The sequence below is a fragment of the Apus apus genome, chromosome 7, assembly GCF_020740795.1.
Source record: "Apus apus isolate bApuApu2 chromosome 7, bApuApu2.pri.cur, whole genome shotgun sequence".
NCBI classification, from domain to species: Eukaryota; Metazoa; Chordata; class Aves; order Apodiformes; family Apodidae; genus Apus; species Apus apus.
Genome location: NC_067288.1, coordinates 26,766,667 through 26,774,220, shown reverse-complemented (window position 1 = coordinate 26,774,220; position 7,554 = coordinate 26,766,667). Strand labels below are relative to the sequence as shown.

Sequence of the window (7,554 nt, the reverse complement as noted above, 5' to 3'; positions counted from 1 at the left end):
CAGCAGACTGGGGGCCTACAGATCTGGTGACATTTACCTCATGCTGTACATACAAGTCCTCAAGGGGAGAAGGTCTACATGATGGCTGTCAATGCTTTCTGGAAACATTAGGGAAAACATATTTCCCAGGGAGCAACTCTGCTCCAGACCTGTTGATTAATACTGAGTTTAAGGCAGAAAAGAAACCACTTTGCCGCTTGCAACAGCCTCCTCCAAAATAAACCACAGGGCAGTGTGCCCAAGGCTGTGTTTCTCCCAAACTCTGCCCATCACTCATAAGGTCAGAAGGAACCCAGAGATGGTCCATCAGCACGGTCTGCTGCCCACACCCCTGCCAGGCAGAGCAGGCAGTAGACAAAACCCCACACATGGCAGGCTGGGCAACACCAAAGGCCTGAAAGGAGTTAGGACCTACCTAGGGGAATTAGGATGTGGAAAAGTCAGTTGTCGAGCTGCAGGACAGCAAGTGAAATTAACAACTTCTATCCAAGCTATGTGTTTGGAGTACGTCTGAATTTGACAGCAAAAATCCAGCCACCGACCCAGCACAAGAGTGAGGAGGTACTCAAGGATGAGCTAGTGCTGTCATATATACTTGACAGAGAAACAGATTTCTTTTTGCTATGTCACACGTACATAACATGAAAAAAAAAGCTTCAGCTTCTCCAGCCTAAGCACAAACACACAGAGGTTTGAGCCAAAACTCCCATCTTTAACAAGCCTGTTCCACATTCAAAAGGAGAAGACGTGAAGATGTGTGAGTAGACACAGTTTTCTTGGCCATGCTGCACTTGTCAGAGGCCCACTTCAGAGAATTTTATGAAAAATAATACAAAAAAAATAATTCCCCCTTTCAAAAGGAGGGGCTGGTTCCTGGTATTCTCACCCCCCCCTGCTGGACAGCAGCACATCCACAGCTGCCAGCAAACACAGTGAGGAAATGTGCACGTATTTGGGACCCATCCCTCAGCAACTCCTGGATTCATTCCTCCTACATCTTGCAAGCTCTCAAGAAGCACCAAGACACTGGTATTTCTGTGCCTGATCCCCTGCTTACAAATGCCCCCTGTAACTGGGAACTACTGGGAAGACTGAGAAAGGCTGGCTCTGTAGATGGGATGGAGACCCACATTAGGTACCACCTCCCAGAGCACTTAAGGATCTCAAGGCCTCCAGAACCCTGTAGTGCAGAAGTCCCACGGGTCCACATCCACTCTTTGTACACATAACTGAACCACAACTAACTTCACTGTTAACCTGAGCCTCCTGCTTCACTGAGCCAAGTGCCACACAGTTCCCATAAGACAAAGAAGCAGAATCAAGGCCATATTAGGCATAGTTAGAGGGGACTAAGTGGAGGTTCCAAGAAGTCTGAGCCCTTTCCTGAGCACTGACGGCTGCCTCTGAGTCAGCCTCATTCCCTGCTGTTCTCTGCTGAGTCACTTTATCCCAAAGCATCAGCTGCAAGTGGAGAGCAAGGAGAAGAAGAGAGGAAGCACAGCCAGGAGAGGGTGTGTGGCAGGAGCAGAGGGCACTGGCCTGGACCTCATTCCAGCTCTTCTGTCACTGATGTTACTGGTGGGAAAAGTACTCTGCAAATACAGTTTTCATGAGGGTCAGGTGGTGACAGGAGAGAGAAGGACCATAACATTCTAACCCAAGCAGAATACTTGGGGAGCCACAGTGTGGTACCAGACTGAGAAGAAGAATTGTACTTTGGAGTGGGCTTGGGCCAGAACCTGCATGTGTGTGAGTGTGTGTGAGAGTACATGTGTAGGAGCACTGTGTGTGCATGCACACACGTGCACATGGCTTTGTCTGGACAAGGCATTTTGGCAAAGTCATCAAAAACTAATTGCAAACAAACTGCCTTTATATTCAGCCCCCAAAACAGCTGCTTTCAAAGCTGTACCAGTGGGAGTTAAAAGCATCACTGGCTGTCGCTGCACGACCCAGTAATTTCAGATGCTGTACCTTCCACTCCATCACAGAGCTCTCCTTTTGCTGGCTAAAATGAGCAGTGAGGTGCTGAGAGTCTGTTCATCTACTTTTTCAGGGCTCAGCACCACTTTTCAGGAGCACTAGATAAATTCAGAATTTGCCTGAAATAATAAATAACTGTGACAGGTACAGAAACAAATCCTGTAGCTCTTGGGTTAGTGTTTCCTCCTCTGGAGAGGTTTTTGTTCCCTCATGTCTGCAGGACAGAACATTCCAGTGATGTTTCAGCACTGATGAGCCCTCAAGCCTCCGCCAGGAGAAAAGTCAGCTTTCTGGCAGAAAACCCTGACTAGCTCCTGGAACCGAGCAAAAAAAAGCAGAAAAGATGAAATACTTTGTTTACCATATCATGACATCACTATCATCACTGGAGAAAAATGCAAGTTCATCATTCTTCCCCGGGATGGTCCCTATGACCTGAATCATCCGAGCTGCTGGAGAACATGGCAGGGTCCTCCCCCGTGGCAGAGAGCTCTGGGGGGCAGTGTGGGCTCCAGCACACATGGAGACATTTGACCTGGTGGCCACCAACTTCAACAGGGTGCAGATGCAACCCAGAAAGCTCCCAACACTGAATTTGCTTTGCAAGAGGACTCAACAGGGATGGTTTTGCTCTTGGGTTGAGCCTGAATGCTTATGCAGAGACTGCTTTGCGGCAAGTTCCATCACCTGGGACAGGGTATGGACTTCATGGAGACAGGGAAGGATTTCTGCCCAGAGAGTCTTTGCATCATCCACCACTTTAATCGTTAGCATGTGCTGGCACAGAGAGCAGGGAAGAACAGAAAGTAAATCATTTTCTTCAGAGGACACAGTCACTTCAACTGGCATCTGTCACTCAGGTTACATAGAGAAGTTGTGGCTCTCTGGAAAAAAATCTGCCTCCAAGGAAAGGTCTGGCTGAACATGTCTAGGTTAGCAAAGTTTTTCATGGATAGCTTCATCTTCCTCCTCCTTTTGCTTCCCTTCCACCCCTCTCCACCCAAACTCCCCTGCTATTTCTAAGTGCTCTGCTATTTACTACGTATCTGTTTCTGTTCTCTGCTCACCGAGTAGTTTGTTGAAGATGTCACAGGACACATAAAGCCAGTACATCACATTTTAGCTTTTACTTTTTTTTTCCTGGTTTTGCTCCCATGGCCTCCTGCCAGATTAGGTCCATCAAAACCAGTTTTAGGCTTCATGACAAAGAGCCTGGTTAAAAAGAAAAGGGTGGGTTTTTAACCGGAAAGAGAGGCCACTGCTCTATTCCAGGGGTAAAAAATGTCAGAAAGTGTGTAGAACTGCTGTGACTCTGACAACCAGAAATGCAGGAAAAATACAGTAAATGGCAATGGAGCCAGCTAAGATGTCCCTATGGTGAGGTCTTCCTCCACCTAACTGGAACTCAGACTGAATTGTCAGAAAGCTCCCGTAAATCTTTGTATTCACGTAAGACCAGAGTCAGGAGAGTGTTTTACTGCCCTGAGATGGAATGGAAAATCAGAGCCTCAAAATCCCTGTAAAGGAATCATCTCAGGGGGGGAAATGGCATGGATCAAATGAAATGTTCTTCCTGGTTTTAATGCTACAGGCAACAGCAAAGCAAGATTAAACTAAAAAAAACCCAACATCCAGATCTCATGCTTTCCTTTTTTGAAGCCACTTGGAAACATTTTCAGGACGTGGAGATTTACCCAACTGACCTTTGTACATGCAAACACAGACAGGTCCTTCTAGATTATCATCTTCTGATTAAAAAAATCCAGTCAGAACATTCCTGACCAGACATTTTACATAACTACAACTGGAAGAAAACACCAAATCAGAGCATAAAAAAACCTAACCCATGTTCAGTGGACAGCACCCAGTGCCACGTGTGCTTGATGGACTAAAGATCATCTGCTCTCAGCACCCTATTTTTCTCATTATTATCTGGAGCAGAAGACCTCTATTTCCACCTTTTTGTGCTGAGCTTTGTCCTGGAAGTGAGCAGAGCACCCAGCACTGAAAGGACTTGAGGGACCTTGCCAGGCACTGCTGCTCACCCTCCCTGGCCACAGCCTCACACCAGCCCCAAACAGCCCAGAATAACCTGAGATTGTGCAAGGAGACAAGCAGAATAATTCAGAAACACCAGCTGAAAAGGCCATTCCTTTGTGTGATTCGAGGGGAATTTGTTCCCTCCAAGGGCTAGTAATTCATCTGAATGTTGCCTCAGAGATGACATTATAGGCCTGTCCTTCACAATTGCTTCAAGTGTAATTTTGGCCTCAACAGTTTCTTTAATTGAACCCGATGTAGATGGGAGGCCACCAGCACTTCATTTCTATTTTATTTTTATGATGCAATTTAGCATTTAGTTTCAGTTGCAATCCAATTTTATTCTAGTTGTTGCTAATGGAAAATGGATCCACCTATTACCAACACTACATAAATTCAGATGCTGTCTTGAGAAACATTCTCACACATACGAGCGCTAACATTTCATATATAATATACCTACGTGTTGATAAGACCTGCTGCATGACTCAGTGCCATGACCTTTCCAGAGGAAGTATTGTTTCAATGTATAATATGTTACAGAGGCAACCAAGTGCCACCTTTCCTACTGCTGTAACACATGGTATCTTCAGGGTGTATCCTCAGAGGTGAAGATGATTCAGCCCTGCGCTGAGCACTTGTTGATTTGAGAATATATTCCTTCACCAAGGAACTGGAATTCACATGTCTTCAGGACTTCTTTGGTATGAATAAAAGGCTGTGTTTCACAGATCTAATTTCCATTCCCATGTAGATTATAGATAGTGAAATAGTGTTGCACCCTAGAAGTGGTTGCACTGCAGTAAAGGCAGTCAGAAGACCCGAGTACTCATGCAGTAACATCGTCACATCCACTGTAGTTTCAGTAAGAAGCAAACTGAAGCCAGAAAGGCTGTGGTTACACCTTGGAGGAAACTTTCTAGGTAGTGGGGATAGCAGAGGATCACATCAGACACCTGGGTAGGCTGCATGGGTCCATCACCAGCTGTGAACAAGGACTGACATGGGTAGAGCTGGTCTAGCTCCACAGCTGGGAGATGGTGGTGGTGACTTTTTAGGAGGGCTTTTCTAGCCCTGTGATTTTACACTTATAGCCTGGATTTCAGCTTTGGGATCTACCCACAGGAAGCACAAGGTATCAGACACATCTATGTTGCATTATACCAACAACAACTACTGCAAGAGCTGCCTTACCTGATGTGCCATCTGGGTTTCCATCCCACATTAAGCTCCACGCTGCTGTAGCCAGGCTGGCATCTGCTGCCTCATTTCAAATTGGATTCACTGGAACAGAAAACAAACAGATCGGTTAAGATTCAAAGGCCTGCAAGGCAGATCACTTTTGAGCACAAACTTAGAAGAAATGTAGATTTGCTTTATTTATTTATTTTTCTGATCTCAGCTAAGAGCTTTTGTAACATCTGAAACTTTTATCAGAATTGACAATGATATAAATAGCATCCTGCCAGCTCCTAAAGTGCTAGCAAACAATCTTTCATCAACCAAATGAACTCTTACAGATAGAGAAAGATATAAACACCCATATGTAATGCACATTCTCTGGACTGGGTCCACCACTAGCAAAACCCTCCTGCTTCCCTGGAACCAGCAACACAAACTCCTTTTCTACATCTTAAGTGTCCACAGTACAAACAATAACACATTAGCATGCTCTTGACACTGCTGTCAAAATAAACAGCTATTTATTAACATTCTGCAAGGCATTATTTTTAATGTCAGAAAAAAATTTAAAATAAAATAGACCCCTCTGCCTCAGCAAACAGCATCTCCCTTTTACTTAAGACAACATCTGGTCCAGATAACAGCTGCCAAGGGCTAGAGCTAAGAGGCATAGTGATTGCTGTTGCTTGGTAGTAGTTTTGAGAACAACATTTCTTTCTCTGTATGGTGTCACTGCCAACTATTCCCTGGGATCCCAGGAGGACAATGCATTCCCTTTCTGCTCTTACTGGGTAAATGGAATAAAGGCTGAACATGATGCTCACCAGTCAAACCTGCACTAAATTAAAAAAGATATTGAAAATTTGTCTCCCCCCCCTGCCTCTTTCAGAGGTGAAAACCTCCCCATCTTCACACAGGGAGACCTTTGCTACCTTTTGTTCCTGTGGTTAAAGCAAATTTAAAGATACCAAGGAACCTCTTGAGAAAACCAAGAGAGGAAGCTTGAATGCAAAGTGAACTTACAAACAAAAAGCTATTTTTAGCCTTGGGGGGAAACTCTTAGCATTGGACAAACAATACAAGGAAGTTTCAGACACTGACTGCTGGGGAGAGCTAATATCCCCTTGTCACTGCCCCACCTAGTCTGGATACAGGAATGCTGCTGTATTCTCAGGGTTCTCACACCCCCCACATTATCCATCTCCACCTTAGCATGGTGCAAAAGTTCAGGGCTTAGGCCAAGAGCTACCTGGTTGGCTCATACATACAACCTCACCCTCTTGCTGGTGTAGGTGATTTGAGGTCACAGCATGGCCCTGGTGGGACTGTGGGCTCCATGCTGTTGGTGGGGATGGGTGGTGGGACTTCCATTTGCAGTACCACCAGATGTGGCTGTAAAGCACAGATGGAAGCACACACAGGGCTGAGGCCAAAGAGCCTTGTGTACCCCAGGCACAAAATTAGGACAGAACAGCTGGGTGAAAACAGAGGCAATGACATGAAAGGCCTTGGGACAACCCCAAAAGGACCCAGAGCAAAATATCTAGCTGTGCTTCTGCCCTTCATACATTGCTAGACCCCAGGACATTGTCTGCAGTTTATCAATGGACTCACACTGGTGCTCAGCAGCTGGGGACCTGGGTGTAGATTCAGGACATGACAAAAATGCTCTGGCAGTCCCTACTGACTCTTCCTTCTAGCAATTCAGCCTTCCAACCCCCCAGGCAAAATAAATTGTGTATTTTTTATGCAGTTATCAATATGGAGGTTCTTTGGGGTGGAAAGCTTTGACACAGGAGTTTTTCTAGCCTGTTCACTTCTTGCTCCAGCTGCATTCCTATCTATTCACTTGCAACTAGAGTAAGTAGAAGGAACCACAGTGGTCAAGAGTAGTTTGTCCTCTGCAGTCACAAGACTACACATGAAGGACATAGTTTCCCTCGAAACCTCTTCCAGATCAGAAGATCCAGGGAAATGGATCAGACACATTTGTGCTTTGCTGCTGCTCTTGCTGTGAACTTAAAAAAGGGGCTTTGATGGACAGAATAAATCAGAAACTGGCTGCAAGGTGGAACTGTACAAGAAATAGAAGCTATACGAGATTGCTCAAGTCCTTATCTGGCCCTGTTGCCTATCTAGACCCAGGAGAGGTCAGTCAGGGACATTTTGTAGATCTGCCTGCCAGTGGGAAAGAAGGATATTTATTACATTGCAACAAGGGGAGCCTCACTCGGCAATGTGCCCTTCTGGGGACAAAGACCAACTCCATACTAGGCTGCAACTGCAAAAGCATAACCAGGAGGCTGAAGGAAACAGTTTTTCCCCTGTATTCAGCACTTGTGAGCCCAG

General features: G+C 45.6%; 1 long non-coding RNA gene across 1 annotated transcript in view; it reads right to left on the bottom strand.

The window, feature by feature from the left end:
* Positions 1–5,230: 5,230 nt before the first annotated feature.
* Positions 5,231–7,554, bottom strand: part of LOC127387133 (uncharacterized) — a 105,001-nt gene continuing 102,677 nt past the window's right edge. Inside the window, exon 3 of the long non-coding RNA XR_007890059.1 lies at positions 5,231–5,307. This is a non-coding gene — a long non-coding RNA (uncharacterized LOC127387133). The remainder of the gene's footprint in view (positions 5,308–7,554) is intronic.